Source organism: Chlorocebus sabaeus, chromosome 17 (genome assembly GCF_047675955.1).
Source record: "Chlorocebus sabaeus isolate Y175 chromosome 17, mChlSab1.0.hap1, whole genome shotgun sequence".
In the NCBI taxonomy this organism is placed as follows: Eukaryota; Metazoa; Chordata; class Mammalia; order Primates; family Cercopithecidae; genus Chlorocebus; species Chlorocebus sabaeus.
The window spans coordinates 52,805,641-52,829,785 of NC_132920.1; the positions used below are offsets into that span (position 1 = coordinate 52,805,641).

The 24,145-nt window shown below is 41.2% G+C and overlaps 1 protein-coding gene and 1 long non-coding RNA gene across 7 annotated transcripts in view; one reads left to right on the forward strand and one right to left on the reverse strand.

The window, feature by feature from the left end:
• The window catches only part of LOC103221354 (glutathione S-transferase A1), a 68,517-nt gene extending 57,324 nt beyond the window's left edge, over positions 1 to 11,193 (reverse strand). Inside the window, exon 1 of the mRNA XM_073006064.1 lies at positions 11,142 to 11,193. The gene's annotated coding sequence lies outside the window, so the exon portion shown is untranslated. The remainder of the gene's footprint in view (positions 1 to 11,141) is intronic.
• LOC103221357 (uncharacterized) lies at positions 62 to 23,120 on the forward strand. 6 transcript variants are annotated; one of them, XR_012089196.1, is made up of 6 exons: positions 62 to 942; positions 13,623 to 13,756; positions 15,661 to 16,512; positions 16,982 to 17,054; positions 17,210 to 17,433; positions 22,140 to 23,120. It is a non-coding gene; the product is annotated as an uncharacterized lncRNA (long non-coding RNA). The 6 variants fall into 6 exon arrangements; XR_012089192.1 differs by lacking the exon at positions 62 to 942 and having other exon boundaries at positions 12,846 to 13,756; positions 16,979 to 17,054; XR_012089191.1 differs by lacking the exon at positions 62 to 942 and having other exon boundaries at positions 12,846 to 13,756.
• Positions 23,121 to 24,145: the final 1,025 nt, after the last annotated feature.

The window sequence follows — 24,145 nt, forward strand, 5'->3', positions numbered from 1 at the left end:
ACTTGCCCAGATTAAGTGGTGGATCTGGGATTCAGACTCACTGCTATTAAGAACCAAGGACTGCATCTTATTTTCTATGTTAGTGTTTCTCAAATATGCATGGTAATCTTTCAGTAGATTGTGAAATCCCACTACTTTTTAAAATAAAATAGAAAAGAATAGAAAATATCAGTGAGTCTGACATGTGGAAGGGTAAGTAATGTTTCATGAGTTGTTAGTTTCAGTTATCTGTATGTTGTGTGTATGGATGTTTGCATGTGTGCACGCTGACTTGGTCATTGTAAATGGTTAGATATAAATTGAGTGAGCTCATCAGTGAAGTTTGATAGCCCTTGCTCTATCCCAGGCTGTTTGGGAGGTGGAACACAGCAGAGTATCAGAGAATGAAAACCAGTGGCTGCAGGGACAGATGCAACTAATTGTCTCATGAATGTGAATGAAAAGACACAGGACTCTTTGAAAGCAGGAGTTCCAGTGCCAGGACTTAGGAACAGCTGCATTTTCTCTCCAAACCCCTAGCTCTGATATTAAACATTAAGATTCTTCTTGCAATGTTTTGTGGTTGTTGAGTTTAGGAGAAAAATATACTTGCCTTTAACAACTAATGTATTTCTTTCTTTTCTTTCTTTCTTTTTTTTTGAGACGGAGTTTCACTGTTTTTTCCCAGGCTGGAGTACAATGACGTGATCTCAGCTCATGCAACCTCAGCCTCCCAGTTTCAAGTGATTCTCCTGCCACAGCCTCCCAAGTAGCTTGGACTACCAGCACATGCCACCACACCCAGCTAATTTTGTATTTTAGTAGAGACAGGGTTTCAGCATGTTGGCCAGGCTGGTCTCGAATGCCCGACCTCAGATGATCCGCTTGCCTCAACCTTCCAAAGTGCTGGAATTACAGGCGTGAGCCACTGCACCTGCCCTCAACCAATGTACTTCTAAAAATGTATGTATGACTTAAATTTAGACATCGAAATCTTTTTTATATACTTTAAATTCTGGGGTACATGTGTAGAATATGCAGGTTTATTACATACGTATGCATGTGCCATGCTGGTTTGCTGCACCTATCAACCAGTCATCTACATTAGGTATTTCTCCTAATGCTATCCCTCCCCAACTCCCCCACCCCACTATAGGTCCCGGTGTGTGATGTTCCCCTCCCTGTGTCCACGTGTTCTCCCTGTTCAACTCCCACTTATAAGTGGGAACATGCAGTGTTTTGTTTTCTGTTCTTGTGTTAGTTTACTGAGAATGATGGTTTCCAACATCATCCATGTCCCTGCAATTACGTGAACTCATCCTTTTTTTATGGCTGCATAGTATTCCTTGGTGTATATGTGCCACATTTTCTTTATCCATTCTATCACTGATGGGCATTTAGGTTGGTTCCAAGTCTTTGCTATTGTGAACAGTGCCGCAAGAAACATAAATGTGCATAAGTATTTATAGTAGAATGATTTACAATCCTTTGAGTATATACCCAGTAATGGGATTGCTGGGTCAAATGGTATTTCTAGTTCTAGATCCTTGAGGAAGCACCACACTGTCTTCCACAATGGTTGAACTAATTTACACTCCCACCAACAGTGTAAAAGCATTCCTATTTCTCCACATCCTCTCCAGCATCTGTTGTTTCCTGACTTTTTAAGGATCGCCATTCTGACTAGCATAAGATGGTATCTCATTGTGATTTTGATTTGTATTTCTCTAATGACCAGTGATCATGAGCTTTTTTTCATATGTTAGTTGGCTGCATAATTAGAAATCAAAATCTTTTAAATGTCTACATTTTAAAATGGGAGTCAATAGTTTAGCCTTTGAAAAGTAAATAATTCTTTGAAATCATACTGAATCAACTCACCTGTTTTGTACCTAGATATTTTGACATCGTACTTTCCTAACTTGGGAAATGGAAATAGCATTATTCAGCAGAAAGAAAGGGAGAGTGAAATTCACACGAAAGTGTGGGGTGTGGTTGTTTAATTGTTATGGATTAGTTCACAGTGTTGTAACTCTAATCCCCACGCTAAGATCCCTTAGCCATTGATTGAGGATCATGTTACAACAGGAAATAAATTTTTATCTTACATAATATTTTATCACAATTCTCCTGCTGATAACTAACATTTCACCTTCTCAATATGAGGTTTCCAAGGGTCAGGTTAAGACTAGGACAAAGGTTACCGTTGAGCTTTGCTGGGTCAACAGAAAATGAGAACCAGAGAGCTCAAGGATTTGCCACGGGTCACATACACATGCTGCTCATTCACGGTCAATATCTAGGAAGTGTGTCTACCTTCTGCAACAACCCTGGGAAATGGCTCCTATTATCCGAATTAAAGATGGGCACACTGAGTCTCAGAGAGCTAAAGCACCTGTCCCATGCTGCACACTTGGTGAGTGTTGGGTCAGCCTGAACTTCTGATTGCAAGTCCAGAGCTTTTCCACTCCACCCCGTAACCTGGCTCTCAGCTCCTCTCTGAGAAGTTGTTTTATATTTTCCTATTCAGCGTATATTAGCCAACTAAATGTTGGAAGGAGAGGGTGAGACGGGAACATCTAATTCCTGAGTTCCTCCTGTGAGTATCTTTTCAGGGGCTTGCTTGGAAGAAAAAATTAATAAAAGTGTACCTTTTTCTACTTTGACAACCTAAAATCCAGAGTGAGTTGAAGACTAGTATAATTGTATTTACATCAATTAAAAATGGGCTTGTTTTAACGGAATGTAAGCTCTCATAATTCCAGGAGTTAATTAAAAGAGTTACATCTCTGAGTTTGTCCCAATGACACTGTTTCTTATCAGAGAGAAGGGAGAAAGATAAACCAGGACTCCTCCCATTATGAGGTTCATAAAAGCTGTAGGTTGTTTAATCTCTTTAATTCTTAGAATAGAGGTAGTTATTTCTACTTTTGAGGGTTGTTGAGAAAGTTAAATGAGATAATGTACCAAAAATTCATAGTAGGAACTCAGGAATGGGTGTTTGCTCTTGTCCCAGTGCTTAGAAGATGGGTGAGTCTCTGGACACATTGAGTAGCCCATGGATCCTTTTTCTTTGATCTATCTATCCATCAATTATTTTACCTATCAGCAATCTATGTATATGTATCTATTTATAATCCCTGTCTACCCATCCAGGTATGTATTATTTTATCTATCTATCGTTCTATGCATCTATCTATCTGTAATCTGTCTCTTCATCATCTATTATCTATCTTGTATCCATCTCTCTATATCTCTATATTTTGGCCATAGAACTCTAATAGGATTACATTTTTATATGAATCCAGACATATCAAATCTGTCATATGATGGCTCTGTTTCTCTCTCTCTTTCCTTTCTAGCTCCTGTACAGAGATTAATGATAATCACTAATCAGTCCACCTGGATTATCAGGAAGTTTTCAGTGAACATCCAGGGAGTGGGGCGCATCAGTAACACAACCTTGCTTAGCCCCATGAGGTCATGTAGCCCCATGGTTCTCAACCAGGGGGATTTGGCTCCTCTGCTCCAGAGGACACTGAGCAAGGTCTAGGGACATTTTGGGTTGTCACATCTGCAGGGAGGGAGAGGGGGCTACAAATCAGGTAGGTAGAGGGCAGGGATGCCTAGAAACATCCTAGAGTGGGCAGGTCAGATCTCCATACAAAGAATTACACCGTTCAAAGGGCAGCAACAGTCAGAGCCTCTTTCTTAACTATCCTCTAGATTGGCCAGGAATCAGTAGAACTCCAGGGACAGAATATGACTTGTCATGGAGCTAATTAGTGGCAAAGGCTCTACTAGAATCTAGTTCCCCTGACATTCAAACTAGTTTCCTCTAATTATAATAAACCTTAGTTTTAGATTTTCACAGCCAATATAGTATTACAGTATCACAATTTACAGCAATTGTGTGTTGACTACTTACATAGAGAAAGAAATTTTTGCATACTTTGCCACTTCTTCCAGCACTGATTATTCTCAGATTGTTTAAATTACTATCATTTCTTTTCTTCTCCTCATGTCATTGTTTCCCATACCATTAAATTCTGAGGCCCTGGTTTTCTAAATTCTTCATTTTTACGTTTCTTTAAAGATGTATCCAACAGAAAAGAAATAAACAATTCTTGAACTGTCACCCAAACACACAAAGATGGCACAATATGAGTAAAAACAGACTTTTTCTTGTGCTAAGGACACATACTAGCATGTTTTTCTAGGAGGCTAGAGAGGAGAGTCTGAGACAATGTAGAGAGATTTATAAGATCAGTACTTACTTTGTTAAACGCTGTCACTGTCGTGGCTCGACAACTGAGTTCCGGGTCCTAATGTATTTATAAGCTCATTGTTCGTTTCAATAGTTCCCTCCCACTGAAAGCAGAAGGGTGAAGTTAGGGAGAAGCCACTTCCACACATTTCATGGCCAAGGGACCACCTACTGGATTCTAAGACATGAGTAAGTGATCTGCTTTTCAGAAGAAACTGGTTAAACATGTTCCTTTTCAAGGTTGGCAATTAAAGTTCAAATAATACATGTCACCTGGATTTTGCTCTCTCTACAAGTCAGCAGAAATTGGCTTTTTAAAGATGCTTTTTTTCATGAGTTGGATGCAAGGACTAGGGCAACTGAAAAATCTCTATTGTGAGCATAGCTGGGGGGGATGTCTGTGGAGGGCAAGCTGATGGCACTCTTTTCTTATCGAGTTGCCAAATAAAGTATAGAACATCCATGCCAACGTGAATTTCAGGCAAACAATTAATAATTTTGTAGTTATAGCTATTTCCAAACATGGCATGAAACATGATTATACTGAAATATTCTTTATTGTTTATCTGAAATTCACATTTAGGTGGGTGTCCTGCATTTTATCTGCCAAATCCAGGAACCCTGTTTGCATGTGCTTTCCTCTTTGCATCACTCAAATTGCCCGTAATATAACAAATCTGAAAGTATCCATCACCTGGATTCATCAATTGCAAATAATCTTTCTTCATCTGTCCCATATAGGTGGTTATGTTGGCCCCCAAGAAAGATAGGTCCATACAGAAATCCCTAGACCCTGTGAATGTGATCTTGTTTAGAAATAGGCTCTTTGCCGATGTAATGAAGTAAAAGAATTTGAGATGAGATCATCTTGGTATATCTGGATAGGCCCTGAATCCAATGACAATTATCCTCACAGCAGAGTGAAGAGAAGACACAACATGGCGAGGGTGAGGTGCAGGAAGACAGAGGCAGAAATTAGAGCGATGTGGCCACTGTCCATGAAAGTCCAGAAAGGCCAAGAGCCCCCAGAAGCTAGAAGATGCAGGGAAAGATTCCTGGAAAGCACTCCTAATCCAGGCACTCTGGCACAATGACACACCAGGGAAAAATGATTTTGCATATAGTTATTTGTATGTAATTCACATATACCATCTGTGTCTTGGCAGCCCTGGCCTGAGTAGCACTGAGGGAACTGAGGGAAGGCTCACGACTGGGGCCCCACAGAGCCTTAAGGAGCAGAGTGAGGATGAGCCAGGAGCACCCGCCTGTAAGGGACAACAGGGTGGCCTGAGAGCAGAGGGTAGGTCTGTTTGCTCTTCAATATTTCCTCACCTCCTAGAAAACTGAGGAATCCACAGCAGAAAGAATGGTTATTTTGCAAATGGTTAAGGAAGAACACTTTTATCAGAAATAAAATGACTGCAGGAAAAGAAGAAAATGTCTTTATGCCATTACCCAGTATGGTAACTCTTCTCCTGTGCACACCTGAAAATGTCAGGAGCGCATTTCTACGTTGACATTTTAATAGATTGTATGACAAATGTTACAGGACAATTCCTGGAAAAGTAAACAAATCACGTAATCTACAGTATTTTTTTTACTGAACTTTTAATTTCACCAAAGTGGTAGGTTAGGAGGAGACTGGAAATCTGAATTCATATCAGATCCTAATGAAAAGAAATTAATTTTAACCAAATCAACAAATAGGAGATTTATTATTTAATTAGCATGTGATTGGAAAGAGTTCATTAGCTTTACAACAGGAACAATCAATACTTAGGTAAAGTACTTTATTGCTGCAAAACTTTAGAATATGGGTCTTGCATGTTCTTGGCCTCCATGGGTGCTTTATTAAAACCCGAAAGTCTTCCTGGCTTCTTCTAAAGGTATCGCATCCATGGGAGGCTTCCTTGGGCTGCCAGGCTGTAGAAACTTCTTCACTGTGGGCAAGTTGCTGATTCTTGTTTTCAGGCCTGTAATTCACAAAGCACAGCCTCAGAGTGAAGCCAAGGCCTGCCACCACCATTTATACCGCCCGGGGAATCTGAGACCCTTCTACACAAAGACCAAGCAAGTCTGCGCCATCAGCACCAGCATGGAGGCAGAAACAGACATTGAGTGAGAAATAAAGATAAAAGGAAGAACATGTAGCTCACTTGTATTTTCCCCAAAGATGTCATTCAGTCAGATTTTAATCCACTCAGTCATCCCCACGTTTCTTCTTACATATTAATCCTATAGATTAGTGACTCTTGTATAAGACAAGAAAAATCAATGTATCTGTGAGATATCAACACAGATCAGTCTCTAAGCAGAAGTAAAAATATGGGGAAATGAGTTGGAAAGGAAAATGTTATAGAAAATATTAAAGACAAACCGTGGGACCACCTTTTCTCAGTGAGAGATACAGTGTGTGGGACAGAGTGCTGGAGAGCTGTGCACAGAGGAACACAATGTCTGACAGCAGGAGGCAGAGCCCAGTGAGGAAACCAGATGGAAAGGGCCCTGCTCAGATACACTTGGTGCGGGAAGACAAGGGGACATGTGGGATAAAGGACATCACAGAGAACTCAGGAACAGAAACCACATTGAAATAGAGGGATGGGGAGAGATGCTGGGCGCTGGGTCGTTTCCATGATAAAAGGCAAATGCTCTTCATGAGGTAGCATGCACCACACATTTCGTGAACGTGATAAGAATCTTTCCCTGCTTGTGAGGAACAAGATATAACAAGAATCTTTCCCTGATTGTGAGGAATCAGGGCCTGGAAGCTCACTTTGGAGACGTGAGGGCACTGAAGGCCTGGAGAAGGCTGGGTCAGAATGTGGCCAGTCCCAGGGCCCAGATATGAGATCCCAAGGTGGGAGATGTGGGGCTGCCTCTCTGGGCTGTGAAATGGGTCACCTTCAGCAGACGAAAGCTGGAGATAAGGCTGGAGTCAAGCTCTTCCACGTAGTAGAGAAGTTCCACCAGGTGAATGTCAGCCCTGCTGAGCTCGTTGCCAACAAGGTCATCTTGTCTGTGGCTCTTTCACACCTGGATAATTGGAGGAATCAGATCAGGAACACATGCACAATCAGGCTGGGGCCCCTGCTTCTTCCTGAGTTTCTCCAGCCTGACTCTCCCACCTCTGCTGCCTCACTACATGGGTGGAGAGAACTGGAGTTTTCTCCATGTTCCCTGACTCATTGAGAGTAAGAAGTGTAGCTCTGCTAATTCCTTGGTTGGAGCTCAGGCTCTCATTTTCTCTTCTCATTCCACCTCACTGCGGCATCCACACCACCCACTTGGCTTGCATATTCCACATGGGCCAGGGGCTCAGCACCTGCTACAACATGTTCTGGGTTCCCCAGACCCTACAGCATGCAGCCCTGACTTTCAGGGCATGATTCTACACTCTGCTATCTCTCTCCAATATCTCTTGGGCAGTGACTCCACCTTCATGACAGCACTCTTCCCCCAGGAGGAGACTATATCAGAGTCCTCATTTCTCCTTGTATGCTCTCCTTATTTCCTGCTCTAGGATCTGAAGTAAACCTGGGTGAACTTGAATTCATTCCCTTTCTTGAAACATTGGCGCTTACTGATTTCACTGTGTTATAATCTGCATGCCACAGTATCCAGGGTGAACTGCATTGATGTCTGCAACTTACTTTGAAATGCAAAAAAAAAAAAAAAAAATTGTGTTTGACTGAGGGAGACAGGGGTGGAGTGACTGCCACATGTGATAAAGCCCAGATGAGGAGATGTTAATTTTGCTGTCTAGGTGGTTGGTGTATATATGGTCTTAAAATATTTCTTTCAACTATTGTGAATATATAAAATGTTTCATAACAAAATTTTTAGTGATATGTGATATTTATTAAAATATTTCAGCACATTCACATCATAAATAATAAAATGAGAAAACATACAACATCACTGATTTAAGGTAACATTTTGGCAAATACCCTTTCAGACTGTGTATATATATCTAAGTGTAAATAATTACTTGATACATAAAGAAAATGCAACATCAGATGCTATATTGTAGCATACATAGTTCAGAGTCGTGTATCATGGGACTCCTTGGTAGAACCTGTGAAATTCTTCGTGACAGTCTATTTTTATACCATGCCTTGAGAGTCAAGTGCTCAATTAACATCAAGGAAGGCTTTTTGGACATGAAGGTCAATGTCCCACAAATGCACAAGCACTATTTCTCTGTTGCCTTATGTTATTGACTGAATGTTTATGTTTCCCCAAAATTCATATGTTGGGATCCTGACTCCCGATGTGATGCTGTTAGTAGGTGGGCTTTCAGGAGTCATGGGGTGGAGCTCTCATGAATGACATTAGTCCCCTTATGAAAGGGACCTTAGAGAACTCCCTTGGCATGTTTGCCATGTGAGGACACAGTCAGAGATTGGTTGTCTATGAACCAAGGAACAGGCGCTCCCCAGATGTGGAATCTGCTGGTACATTGATCTTGTACTTCCCAGCCTACAGAGCTGTGAGATAGAAACATATGTTCTTTACCCAGTCTATGGTATTTTGTTATAGCAGCCAAACTGTTAAGACACCCTCTACCTCTTAGTGCCCTTATAGACTAAACAGCTTCCATCATGACCTTTACAACAGTCAAATATGCCAGCGTTTGGTCAATAACTGCCAACTTTCCTAATTTTTGCCTCCACTATCAGTTTATGACCAAACACAGAAAGTAAATCTGACCAATCACATAGAAATTAATGCTTCTAGTTAGCCAGCTTATAGCATCTTCATGCCAACAACCTGCAATCAGGGCATACGTTTTTTCACCATAAATCTCTCAGACTTTCCCGACTGCCTCTGAATCTCTGGCAAATGCAAGTGATGGTGTCTGACTTCCTTACTATAGCAAGCTCAAAATAAACACCTTTTGCTTATTCTCATTTGGGTTGTCTTCATTCACTTTCACAGTTTTTCTGGAGGTTGTGGCAAGACATGGTCTATGTTGCCCATTGCCATGGACCCCAGCCTTCAACCAGGTGCAGTATCCACAAAGGCTCCTTGTGCCTTGTGGCAAGTCTGCACCTGGGCTGAACTCTTTTCTCTTTGCTTTGAGCTCTTTCACTTTTTATTCTCAGTTTGGACCTTGGTTTTTTATTGGTTCTCATCTGCTTACCATCCTTAATAGAACCAGACCTTTTTTGCCTGTTTGTTTCTTTTCAGTCTTTTGTGGTACTGCTTTGTGTCATGCTATCAAGAAGTGTTATCTGTCATTAAAAAAAAAAAAAAAAAGAGGCAGCACGTAGGCATAGGCCCAGAAGCCTGTTTTTCAAGACAATCTCACAGTACACTGAGTTTGAGGTTCTCACTGGACCTCTGTCCATGTGTACAAACTCTTCTGTGGGTCATCCCTGAAACTAAAAGAAGTTCTTCACTCTTAGCTTTTGTTCTTGTCATTCTTTGAAATTGGCAGTGATCCAGGCAGAAGATTACAGTTTCTACTTGGGGCAGAGTACTGACTGTGACTTTAGGTTTTCTTTATCCCCATTAGGTGCTAATTCATATGGTTGGGTGAAAAAATCTCTTTTGTAGTTTGGGGGCTCAAATCATGTAGCCACTGAAAAGATAAAGACATGCCTAGGGCGAGAGATGGGACTCTGGAATACTGCAACTCAGCCTACATGCCCAAGGCCCAGCCTGTTGCTGACCATAATGCCCCTGCCACGGTCCTGCCCACTCAAGGAAGGACCTAAATCACTCTGTGTTCTCTGTGGATGGAAAAACAGAAAATATACCGTACAGGGCTCTCTCCTTTATGTCTTTCCCATAGAGGTTGTATTTGCTGGCAATGTAGTTGAGAATGGCTCTGGTCTGCACCAGCTTCATCCCATCAATCTCAACTATTGGCACTTGCTGGAACATCAAACTTCCATCTTTAGAAAGAAGGAAAAAAAAGGAGAGTGAGATGTCTATGAATCCCAGTCTTTCAGCGTGAAGAAATGTTCGCTGCAATGACTAAATTTATAAAACAGAAAAGAAATTATTGCCTGGTATAACCTCTCAAATGAAATAGAATTTGTTTTTAGCTTCCTGTAGTCCTTCTTTTTCTTATTAATCTTCCTCTTGCCTTTTAACCTGTTATTTCATTTATGTTTTTATTCCTCATCCAGATACATAATAGGTCCCTTGTATTTTTTGTGTTGGTATATCTTCATGGATATTTTAGGAAGAAGTTGGGAGAGGCTGCTGCAAGCCCACCAGTCAGACGCCATATAACATGGGAATTTTTCAAAGTAAATCTCATGGTGTAAAGACGTTAAACACAGTTCTGAGAGAAGTTTCTATGTAGGCCCTTTGTGTGCTCTTTAATACCCCCACTGGACAGTGTGCACAGGGTGGGTGCTGTGTTCCTCACCCTACTGCTGCTGCCCTGGCTCATGTCCCTCCTCACCCTCTGACCTGACTTCCAACCAATTCAACACTGTCTCATCATCTAAGCCTACAATGTTGCAAGAATATCACCTTGTCGAATTAATAAGAGAAATGAATTCAAGATGGACCTGCTTCAATTCCTTTCCTCCAATGCACGTCCGTGCGTGTCCTTAGATGGGGAGGGGTATGTGGGATCCTGAACCAACCACAGCTCATTCACAGTGTCGAAAGCATGAAAGCAAGGAGAGGCCATTCTCAACTCGCTGGGGATGGCTCCTCTAGAAAATACTCTAAGGGATTTGGCCCTTTTAACCTGGAGAGAGTTGACAGACCTGCTCAAGGAGCCCCACCCTTTCTACTTTAACCACTTTTTTCCCTCTCCACCACCCCAACCACCACCTTTCACACACATAGACACGGCCTGGTATTAAAACCTTCAAGTGTACTTTCTACCAGATACCTTCATCAGAGACGTGTAGAGACTTGATCTTACCATTTCTTAACTTTTCCAAATCTTCTGCTGATTCTAGAAATTTCTCTTCAAACCAAAAGCAGAGTCAGTAAATGGGCTGACTCTGTAAATGGGCTGATAGGTCATTCCATAGCATTACAGACTTTTAACTTTGAATGGCTAATGTCTGGTAAACAATTTGGAGGCTATAAGATTTCTGAGTTTGGCAGTGCACCCAGAGGGATCTGGTCATGGCTATTGGGAAATTTAGACTAGATTCATCAAGAAAAAGGCATGGATCACAGCACATAGCCACTCAATCTTTTAATTCACTTCATGTACACCCTGATCGCTCCCATGTCCGTGATTAGGTCATGATTTGAGAGAGGATGTCACTGGAGTTAAGGGATCAGGCAGTTCTTCTAGTTATGGTGTTGTCATATCATAGGAAACCATGTGTCTCCGGGTGAGATCAGACCACAGCCTTTGTGTCCCGAGTGTGGGCTATGCAATGGGCTAACAACTATCAAAGATTCTGCCACCAAGGAACCTCTGTTGTAGTTTATATCACCCCACTTGTTAGGAGCCCTACTAAGCATGAGATAGGTCCTGCTGTTGCACAACTTTAACTCTTGCAACGATAATTTCCCCTCCTGGAGTAAATGGAATACAATAGAGTAGAATTCTCAATTTGAGGAAGGAATTAGGGTCCCCACAGTAATGTTATTTTTAATGAAAATCTCTGGTTTATGATATGGCTGTGTGGGTTTAATATCACTATTTTCATGTCCTGGCTTCTTGATTTTGGACACATTGTTGAATCTCTCTGTGTCTCAGTATCCTAACCTATGAAATGGATATACTTATGATGGTTTTGTTAAAGATTGGTATGAAAATTAAATTATAAAGTCATGCAAAGCACTTGGAAAAGTAGCAGGTATATAATAAATGCTCATTAAATATACGTTTTGGAACTCTGAGAGATGGCTGCTATTTCATAGCACCCTTTTCAAAAAACTTAAATCAAAGATCACTGAATATATACTCTCTTATTGACCTGTGTCCAGTAATTTAAACTTTGAAATAAATTACACTTTGTCCTGAGAGTAGCTGGACTGGCAGCCAGCAAGGTTGTCTAAATCTGATCAGAAACTCTGAGTGGATGCAGGTATTTAATATAAATATGAAAATCAGTTATTACATAATGATGCAGTTGACTTAATACGCAGAATCTATAAAAATAAAAGTTAAAGCAGATACTTACAAAGATTTTCAGGATTTCACGGTTAATATGATCTGATTCCAATCTTGGCTCTGCCTCGTAATAGCTGTGTGATCTGGGAATCAGCACTTAACATCTTTAAGCGTTAGTTCCCTCATCTGCAAAATGGGCATAGAACGTTTTCTTAACCGAATATTTTAATGTTTTCAAAATGCATCATACAGGGCTGGACCCACATACATCAAGTAATAAACAGTAGTGGTGTTTGAAGTGGCTAATTGTGCTTTAATAGACTTCTTTATGGTGAAATGTCAGGAAATTGGGGGTTTCTAGCTTGCTCCGTGGAACAGAGTTGGTTGTGGATCTGTGATCACACAGGACCAGGATCTAGAGGTCATGGTGGGGCGGGGCGGGGCGGGGTGGGGGAGGGGTGGGCGGGGGCAGAAAGGGTGTGCCAGCAATTAATACAGCGTCCAGTTCAGGAAAAACCTTAGGAATGGTGGGTCGTCCTGGCAGGAGGGTGACCGAGGTGGGGTGGGGTTGGCAAGTGGGATGTGCTTGTGAGGCTGAGGACTGGGTTGTGATCATCAGCCTTAGGGCACTGAGACCCCAGAAGCCTGAGCAAGGGCTGCAGTCAGCCCCGCCCCCGCCTTCAAGTCAGACTGGAAGGAGACCAGGGAGCCTGGGTTCCTCCCTGCCTTGCCCCTCCCTCCCTGCCTCCTGCTGAACTCTTCCTGCCCGGGCTCTGAACGTATCCCTCAGCTGCAGAGCTGACGTCTGGGTAACAGTGAAACGGGGTATTCATTTGTACAAAAGAAAAAGGAAAAAAAAAACCTGACAGTGTGTGGATTTTTTGTGTGCCTGTTTATTCGTAGGATTGAGAAAGGGTGAGGCTAAAGTTCCAAGCCTTCGTGAAGCAATGGAGAAAGTGCCGTCCCGAGGTTCAGTTCCACACGGCGCTGTAAGGCTGAAGGGGCTCACTGCAAGTTCCCCTCACAGGACACCACCTCACCTGAAACCCTCTTTTTCTGCTACCATCCAGGGGACAAGATCTCCTGAGTTTGTCCAAGACTCACTCCGGAAAACCCTCAGGCAGTTACTGAGGGACTCTGGCCCGGACCGGGAAGTGTTTTTCTCAGTGACACCTCTAGAGGGCAGCATTCAACGGAGTCCCAGAGACATCTCCCTGCATTTCCTCCTCAGACGCTGGGTGGATGATCTAGTAATACTGAGGAATGCTTGGACGTTCTCCTGGAAGCTCCTGATTTTAATCACCTGTTTACTTGTCTCCATTCTTATAGATATATAGGCTACCCGAGGGCAGAGACTGAGTCTGTCTTGTTCACTCTCAACCTCCAGAACCTCACACAGAATCTGGCACTTAGTAGGTGCACAACAAAATAATCATTGAATTAATATTCTGAGTCTTTATCAGGTGAGTATGCAGTTTCACTTTACATTCACTTTCTAATTTTATGCCTTTTTATCCTCTTATTGTATAAATTTCTAACGTGTATAAAAATAACACAAAAGTATAATGACCTTTCTTATATTCCTCACATAGAATCAATGATTATCAATGTTAGGGAAAAGAGTGAAACGCTGTAAAATATTTGAAGAGATTTATTCTGAGCCAAATATGAGTGACCAATGGCCCGTGATACAGTCCTCAGGAGATTCTGGGAACGTGTACTCAAGGTGATTGGGATATAGCTTAATTTTAGGGAGACATGAGACATCAATCAATTATAGAGATGTACGTTCGTTCAGTCCAGAAAGGCAGGACAACTGGAAGTGTGGGCTTCCAGGTTTTGTGTAGATTTAAAAATTTTCCAATTGGCAGTTGATTGAAAGAGTTATGATCTAAAGACCTGGGATCAATAGAAAGGAATATCTGGGTTAGGATAATACGGGGGTGTGAAGACCAAAGTTTTATCATGCAGATGAAGCATCCCGGTAGCAGGCTTCAGAGAAAATAAATTGTGTCAGGTTGGTCCAAAAGTAATTACGGTTTTTACCATTGAAAGTTATGTTTCTTATCAGACTTAGAGTCTGTTCTATCAGTAATTCCAAAAGAGAGGAGGGCATGTCCAATTCCCCACTTCCCATCATGGCCTAAATTGGTTTTTCAGGTTAGCTTAGTAATGCCCTTGCTGAGAAGAGGGTCCATTCAGATGGCTGGGTCTGGGGAAGAGGCTTAGAATTTTATATTTGATTCACACCAACTAAAGCCAATGTGTTTTCACCTACGTGCCCACCCACTTTCTCCTTGTAATGATGTGAGGAAATCCCAGATACCATATATTTTATTCTTAGAAACCTCAATGTGTTTCTCTAAAACAGAAGAATGGTTTTAAGTATAGCCGTAGTACATTATCACACAAGAAACATTAACAATAATTTTGTCATGACATCAAATATTCAATTAATATCTATGTTTCTAACTGTTATATAAATGCCATATTTTTTTATAGTTTGTTTAAATCCAAGTTCAGTTAAGGTTCACACATTTTGATTAGTTTCTTAAATGTATCTTAATGGTTGTGCTCTTAGATGAAAAGATATTTTAGCAATTTATTAGATCAAATTCATCATCTCTTTCTTAATAACTGCCAATTTTCATTTAAGGTACAACACTTGATAAGTCATTTAGTAAGAAACATCTCATAGTTTCTGAGGGAAAAGTATCTGGTAAGGTCAATTTTAGATCCAATTTAAGATGACCTCTCAGAACCTACCTGTACTCCAGCTGCAGCTAGGCACCACCGGATGAACTCCATTCTGCCCCGTCCATTGTGGTAGTAGAGCTTGGGTTTCCCACCATGATAGCAGACTCCTGGAGGTTTCTCTAAGCATGAATGAATGAATGAATGAATGAATGAATGATTGATTGAAGCCATAGAATAACAAATGTTCATTAGGATGTATGGTTGAAAACCACCAACAATACTGAAGATGAATCTACCTTCTTCATAACTGGGTTGGAGGAATTCCTGGAATGTTTTCTTGGCCCAAATTGTTACCCATGGGTGGCCACCCTCAGATTCCAGCAAACCAGTCTCACGTGCCCATTGGTTAAATGTAGCCATTCTCGTCATGCTAAGAGGTGAGAGTTTGTGGTAATAATGCATATATGGAAGGTAGCGGGAAGAGGAAGAATTCAAGAACTAATATTTGTTAAAAACATCCTGGTGATACTTCCCCAATGCTAGTCTCTTTTAATATGTTATATCTTTAATCCTCCTAAGTCCCATGAAATACCTGTTAGTATCTCCATTTTTTGGTTAATGAAATGGAACATCAGAGAAGTGAAATGCAATGTCCACAATCACACTCTAGGTGGTGATGAACATGAAAATCCACACCCAGGACTAAAATGAAGGCAGATCTGGAACCCACCTAGGTGAAGGCCCTGAGAACCCAGTAAGTGATGAAGAAACCAGAGGATATCATGACAGGGAGGACCAGGAAGGAGCAAAGTCACTCTTTAGCTCTTTGGCTGTTAGGCTACTGATATGGTTTGGCTCTGTGTCCCCACCTAAATCTCATCTCAAATTGTAATAACCATAATCCCCACATGTTGAGAGATGGACCTGGTGGGAGGTGATGGGATCATGGAGGCGGTTTCCCCCATGCTGTTCTCCTGAGAGTGAGTTCTCACGAGATCTGTTGGTTTTATAAAGGGCAGTTCCCCCTTCTCTCTCTCTCTCTCTCTCTCTCTCTCTCTCTCTCTCTCTCTCTCTGCTGCTGCCGCCTTGGGAAGAGATGCCTACTTCCACTTCACCTTCCACCATGCCTGTAAGTTTCCTGAAACCTCCCCAGCCGTGTGGAACTGTGAGTCAGTTAAAATCTTTCCTTTATAAATTACTCAGGCTCAGGGAAGTTCTTTATAGCAGTGTAAAAATGGACTAATACAGCTACGTTTGATCAAAGGGAGAAATAGGGCCTCAGACTTGCTTAACTGTAACTATGAGATCCAAATTCTTAACAGACAGAGAATCATAATTTTCTTGATTCTCTTAGAATTGTATTTTCTACCTCTATAGGGTGCATTTTGTTTTATAACCTGGAAAAAGAGATGCTGCATTAATTTTGCAGGGAATGGAAGGAGCTGGCATTTGTTCAATGTCAGTCACACACTGGCCATTCTTACAAATTTATCTTCATTTTATTCTACAAAAATCACCTAAGGTGAGTGCTGTTGTTAATGTCATTTTACAGTTGAGAATACTGAGGCTTTTTGAGTAACTTGCCCAAAGTAAGTGGTGGATCTGGGATTCAAATCCATTGCTATTCAAAACCAAAGACTGGCTGGGCGCAGTGGCTCACACCTGTAATCCCAACACTTTGGGAGGCCGAGGTGGGTGGATCACCTGAAGTCAGGAGTTCGAGACCAGCCTGGCCACATTGGTGAAACCTTGTCTCCATTAAAAATACCAGAAAATTATCCAGGCATGGTGGTGCACGCCTGTAATTCCAGCTACTAAGGAGGCTGAGGCACAAGAGCAGCTTGAACCCAGGAGGTAGAGGCTGCTGTAGTCCAGCCTGGGTGACAGAGTGAGACTCTGTCTCAAAAAAGAAAAAAAAAAAAAAAAAAAAAGGACTGGGACTTATTTTTTGTGTTAATGTCTCTCAAATACGCACGGTAATCTTTCAGCAGACTGTGAAACCCAATACTTTAAAAATAAGATATAAAAGAATAAAAGATACCAGAGAGCATGACATGTTGAAGGGTAAGTAATGTTTCATGAGTTTTTAGTTTCAGTTATATGTATGTTATGTGTATGGATGTTTGCATGCGTGCAGCTCATTTTGGCCATTGCAAATGGTTAGAGATAAATTTATCGGGGCTTGTCAAGGAAGTTTGATAGCCTTTGCTTTCTCCTAGCCTGCTTGGGAGGTGGAACATAGCAGAGTATCAGAGAATGAAAACCGAGTCTACCGGGACAGACCATAAATAATTGTATCATGAGTTTGAATGGAAACACACAAGACTCATTGAAAGCAGGCATTCCAGTGCCAGGACTTAGGAACAGTGGGATTTTCTCTCCAAACCCCCAGCTCTGTTATAAAATATTAAGATTCTTCCTGCAAACTTTCGTGGTCGTCAAGGTTGGTATATTGGTACAAAAATATACTTGTCTTTACCAACAGATGTATTTCTAAAAAAGTATGTATGACTTGAATTTGGAAATCAAAATCTCTTAAATATCTACATTTTAAAATGTGGAACTCAGTCTAACTTATAGAAAGTAAAGAATTCTTTGAACATACTTAATCAACTCATCTGTCTTGTAATTAGAGACTTTACACATTGCACTTCCCTCTCATTGGAAATGCAAATAGCATGATTCAGCAGAAGGAAAGGGAGAGTGAACCTCACCCAGAGAGTGGGTGTGCTTGTTTAATTGTTATCAACTAGAGTTCACAGGGTGACTCAAGTCGCACACTTGTACCCTTAGCCATTACTGAGGATCATGTTTCAAAGGGAAATGAATTGTTATCTTACATAGCATTTTATCATAATGCTCTTGCTTATAAGTAACATATCACCTTCCCAATATGAGGTTTCCAAAAGCCAGACCAATACCTAGGGAGTGTGTCTACCTTCTGCAACAACCCTGGGAAATGGTTCCTAATATCCTAATGAAAGATGGGCACACTGAGGTTCAAGAGCTAAAGCGACTGGCCCACGCTGCACACTTGGTGCCTGTAGGGTCAGCCTGAACTCCTTCTAATTGCAGGTCCAGAGCTTTTCCACTCTACCCTATGCTGGCTCTGCTTCTGTCTGAGAAATTGTTTCGTATTTTCCCATTCAGACTCCATTAGCCAGCTAAAGGTTTAAAGGCGAGGGCAAGAGACAAACATCTGAATCTTGAGTTCCTTTCTGTTAGCAGCTTTTCAGGAGCTTGATTAGAAGAAAAAATTAATAAAAGTGTGCCTTTCCCTGATATGACAACCTAAAAACCTGAGTGAGTTGAGGACTAGTATATTTACCTCAATTAGAAAATGAGCTTGTATTGAAAGAAATATAACCTATGATAATCTCAGTAGTAAATTAAAAGAGTTAGGTCTCTGGGTGGTCCTAATTACACTGTTTCTTGTCAGAGAGAAGGTAGACTGAGATAAACCACAACTCCTTCCATTATGGGGTTCATAAACTCAGCAGGCTCTCTGAATTCTGAGTTTAATTTTCTCTTTTCAAAATAGGGATTGTTGGCCAGGTGTGGTGGCTCACGCCTGTACTCCCAGCACTTTGGGAGGCCGAGATGGGCAGATCATTTGAGATCAGGAGTTTGAGACCAGCCAGGCTAACACGGTGAAACCCCATCTCTACTAAAAATAAAAAAAATTAGCCAGGTGTGGTGAGGCGTCTGTAGTCCCAGCTGCTAGGGAGGCTGAGGCAGGAGAATTTCTTGAACCCGGGAGATGGAGGTTACAGTGAGCTGAGACTGCACCACTGCACTCCAGCCTGGGTGACACAGAGAGATTCTGCCTAAAATAAACAAACAAAACATAGGGATTTCCATACCTATTTTTGAGGGCTGTTGAGAAAGTTAAATGAAATAATTGATCTGGTTTGGCTCTGTGTCCCCACCCAAATCTCATCTCAAATTGTAATCTCTAAAATCCCCTCATGTTGAGGAAGAGACCTGGTGGAGGTGATTGGATCTTGGGAGTGGTTTCCTCCATGCTGATCTCACGATAGTGAGTGAGTTTTCGTGAGATCTGATGGTTTTATAAGCGGTGGTTTCTCCTGCTCGCTCCTTTTCCTGCTGCGTTGTGAAGAAGGTACTTCCTTCTCCTTCACCTTCCACTATGATTGTTAAGTTTCCTTAGGCCTCCCCAGCCATGCAGAATTGTGAGTCAATTAAACCACTTTTCTTTATAAATTAACCAGTTTCAGGTATTTTTTATAGCAGTGTGAAAACAGACTAATAAAATAATGTACATAAAATTCATAATAGGAACTGAGTAATGAGAGTGTCCTCCGACCCCCACTTCTTGGGATGTGGATGAGTCTCTCTGAACACACTGGGTAGTACTGGGGTCTCCTCTCTCTCTCTCTCTCTCTGTCTCTCTTAACCCATCAAGCTCTGGTAAAAAAAAAAAAAGATTTTATGTATATCCAGATTTTTTTCCAAAGAAGTCATACAATGGGTCTTTTCTATAAAGCTCCTGTACAGAGGTTAATGATATTCATGAATCCAGTCAACCTGGGTGATATGGTTTGGCTGTGTCTCCATCCAGATCTCATCTTGAATTGTAGGTCTCGTAATTCCCGCGTGTCACGGGAGGAACCCAGAGAGAGATAATTGACTCATGGGGGTGGGTCTTTCCATGCTGTTCTGATAGTGAGTAAGCCTCGCGAGATCTGTAGGTTTTATAAAGGGGAGCTCCCCTGTACACACTCTCTTGCCTGCTGCCATGTAAGAGGTCCCTTTACTCTTCCTTTGTCTTCTGCCATGATTGTGAGGCCTCCCACCCACGTGAAACTATGAGTCCATTAAACCTTTTTACTTTATAAGTGACTCAGTCTCAGGTATGTCTTTATTAGCAGCCTGAGAACAGACTAATACACTGGATTAACAGGAAGTTATCAGCGAAGGTTCAGGGAGGCCTGACCCGTCGTTAACACAGTCTTGCTTAACTCCTAGACTGCAGCAGATCCCTGGTTCCCAGGTTGTTTTATAACCTTGAAAAAAGATGATTTATATCCCAGAAAAAGACTCCCATACCCTGCACCTGGTGGGCCTCTCTCCTCAGACCAGGCCCAGTTACCACTCACCCCCTGCTCAGGGCAGTCTGAGCCTTTCCTACTGCCAGGCCCCCTTTGCATGAACTCCAGCCATGCATGTGGGAGCCCCACTGCCTCTCTCCAGCTATTCATAGCTCTTGAGCAGGGTCTCACTCTTAACACTTGATGAAAACAGTCACTTCTCTACACCATCCTGTTACTTACCTGAAATGCAGACATTTTGCTGATCCTTCCTCAATGCCTTGTTTCTGGAGTATTCGCCTCTTTTAAAAACAGTTTCAGTGTCTCAAGCAATGATGATGGCTTGTAGCAAAAAATATTTGGTCTGATTTGGTCCTTACTCTAAAGGGTTTAAATCTAGTCAGAAAAATAGCTTTGTGAGGCCGGGTGTAGTGGCTCATGCCTCTAATCGCAGCACTTTCAGAGGCCGAGACAGGTGATCACTTGAGCCCAGGAGTTCGAGACCAGCCTGCGCAACATGGTGAAACCTCATCTCTACCAAAAATGCCAAAAAAAAAAAAAAAAATTGCCTGGCATGGTGGCATGTGCCTGTAGTCCCAGCTACTAGGGAGGGTGAAGTGGGAGAATCACTTGAATCCAGGAGGTGGAGATTGCAGTGAGCCTAGATCATGCCACTGTACCCCACTGTGGGTGACAGAGCAAGACTGTCTCAAAAAAAAAAAAAAAAAAAAGAGAAAAGAAAAAAGAAAAACAGGCTTGTGGACAACTAACAGAACAGAATGTGCTCAGCAGTGACTTCACTTTAATGGGTTCCTGAAAATTCCAACCCAAGAATCATAATTCTCTTAGCCAAGCAAATCAGAGCAAGGGGAAAATGCTACCAGACTCAGAAAAAGCTGAGGACCCAGTATCTTCTGCCCAGGTGGGCTCCTTTTTTCCACAGTAGCATCTCAATCTGCAGGTTCAGTGGATTTTGTACCTCCTAATTTCTGCTTTCCTACCCTTCAAAGTAGGATCACTCATCTGTATTTAAACATTGCTCTCTGTAACCTCTTGCAACTCTCATTTCAGTATCTTCTCACATGGGTGCTATATTTCTTTCCTGTGAATTATTTTATAGCTTGCATAGCTCTCAAATCTGGATCCAAAAAGAGGATCTCACTGAAACTCCTCATCTTCCTTTTATAACATCTCCTGCCCCTCAATATTAAACATTTATTCCAGGCCATCGTCGACTCTTGTACTCTAATGACATCATACATTCTAGTCAGATGCCTTTTGGCGTTTCTTAAAAACTAGTTGTATGCTCGAATGACTATGTAGTTCTCCTATCAGGACTTCTGACTTTTAACACTTTGAGAAGTCATGTAGTCAAGTGATTCTAAACGAGGAGAGGTTCTACTCCCCTATCCCATTCAGCAATGTCTGCAGACATTTTTGGTTGTCACAACTTGGGGGTATGTAGTGCTACAAGATCAGGTAGGTAGAGGCCAGTGATGCCTTGAAATGTCCTCTCATGCACAAGGCAGCTCTTGCACACAAATAATTACCCAACCCAAGGGATGCCAAGGGTGAGAGACTTTTTCTTAGCTATTTTCTAGGTTTGTCATGAGTTGGTTGAACCCCAGAGAGAGAATGTGACTTGTCATCCTGTTAATTAGTAGCAAAGACTAAATTAGATTCTAGTTTTCCTGACATTCAGAGACTAATTTATTCTAATAGGAATAGCACTGCTATACATTTTAGTGGTCACAGAGATTTCTCCAATTTCCACTTTCGAGCTTGCTTGATGTGCAAATTAAATAATATAGAAAAAATTAAATAGAAAAATTAAATAATAGAATCATGAAAATGGGTCAACCAATCCTGATGATCAGACTCAGTTTTCTGCAGTTCAAGCAGAATTACTAAAGAAATGGGATTGTTCCACTAAGTAGGCACAGAAGGAGTAAGGAAGGAGGAATTTGGAAAAAGCAGGATTTTTGGACAAATGTTCAACTGGGCAATGGACAAGGATCAACAAATAATCATTGAATCAGGATGTAAAAATTCACAAGAAGGGCATTCTTGTTTTTAATTTTTTTCTTCATCAATCTAGGTCACCTTGCTTTATAAAACTAAAAGCTCTACAGACTTAGATTAACCTGCAAGTTCTACACAGTGGCTCACAGAAGATTTTGCCTGCCCTTTGGAGCACAACAACCTTAAAGTAATATTGAAAAGTCAGTGGCGTCAACACTTGGCAACAAATCACAAAGCACTTCCGGAAGCAAGCACGAATGTGTGTGATATCTACCATCAAGCTGTAAATTACAATTGTGTTTGGTGGATATTGGTGGCTCTTTCCTCAGCAGGAGATGGAGGTTTGGAGAAACAACTGCAGACGTGGAACTGTGCAGATACATGTCCCTTTCACTGGTCATTGGGAATCCCAGGTCTGTGATCTTGCCAAATTTTCATTCGCAACAATGGTGTATTGACTACTTGTCTAGAAAAAGCAACTTTGGCACAAACACCTATGTTTCCTCTGGCACTGCTCATATTCTCAGATTATCTAAAATGGCACCATCACTTTTTTTTTTTTTTTACCTTAGATCATTAACTTTTTTCCTATTATTATATACTCATGCCCTAGTTTTATAAATTCTTCATTTTTACATTTCTGTAATGATCGTGAACGTTATCAGAAACAAAATGAAGTTACTAATGTTAAGAAAACCTTGACAAACAGAGCTGAAAAAGCCAGGAAGGGAAGGTTTTCATTCTTTTATGTCAGATAAGAAAAAAGTTACAAAAAACATAATCTTGCACAAAGGTTGCACAAATCTTGCACAGCATTATACAAAAAACTTCTGCAAGGACATCTGACCAGCAGCTGCCAGTTCAAACTTGGCCTGACGTCACCCTTGTTATTGATGTTTGTAGTGAATGATAAGTATTTTTAAAATTTATTTAATCCTTTTCATTGTTTTCTTAAAAAACCTTTGTCTTCCTTTATCTCCCTAAGTATATATGTGGTTTGCTATGTAATTTACCCATTACAAAACTTTATTCCCAAATAAATATCTTTTATTTTAGAGTCTCTTTCTGTTTATTGAGTTGACACGATGTATCCAAAAGCAGCTGAATGCACAACTCGAACTCTCAGCCAAGCACACAAAGAAGGCACTGATGTGAGTGTTAAACAGATTTGTTTTTATTGTGCGAAGGATACATTTAAAAGCATTTCTCTGGTGACCTAGATGAGAGGATATGAGGCAGTGTGAGAAGATTTACAAGATCAGTGCTTAGTTTGTTAAAGGCTGTCACGCTCATAGTTCAACAGCTTAATTTAAGGTCCTAATGCGTTTATAAGCTACATGTTCCTTTCCATAGCTCCCTCCCATTGAAAGAGATACAGTCAATTTAGCAAAAAGCCACTCCCACAAGTTTCAGGGTCACAGGACTGCCTACTAGATTCTAAGAAAAATGGCAAGTCATCCTCTTATCACAAGGTAACTGGTTAACATGTTCCTTTTCAGGGTTGGCAATAAAAGTTTAACAAAACATTTCAGCAGATTTTGCTCTCTTTACAAGTCAGCAGAAACTGGCTTTTTGAAGATGCTCACTTTTCATGACTTGAATGTAAGGACTAAGGCAGATGAGAAATCTCTGCTGGGAGCGTAGCTGGGAAGGGATGTCCATGAAGGGCAGGTTGATGGCACTCTGGAAGGCTTCTCTTACTGGGTTGCCACACAAAATGCAGGGAACCCAGGAAAATGTGCAATTCAGGCAAATAATCAATATCTTTTTAGTATAAGTATGTCCCAAGCACTGTAGGTAATACGATTATACAAAAATAGTATTGATTGTTCATCTGAATTTCATATTTACTTGGGTGTCTTGTATTTTATCTGCCAAATCTAGCCACCCTATTTGCATACTCTTTCCTCTCTGCATCACTCAGGTCATCCTTCCTGACTTCTGGGCCTTTGCACATGGTGATTGTCCTGACTGGAATGCACTACTTTCACCTACTACGATATTTTCTCTACTGTGTCTTCTTACCCTACGCTGTTTTCACATGACATATTCAATATCAGCTTCCTCACTAGACCCTGAGCT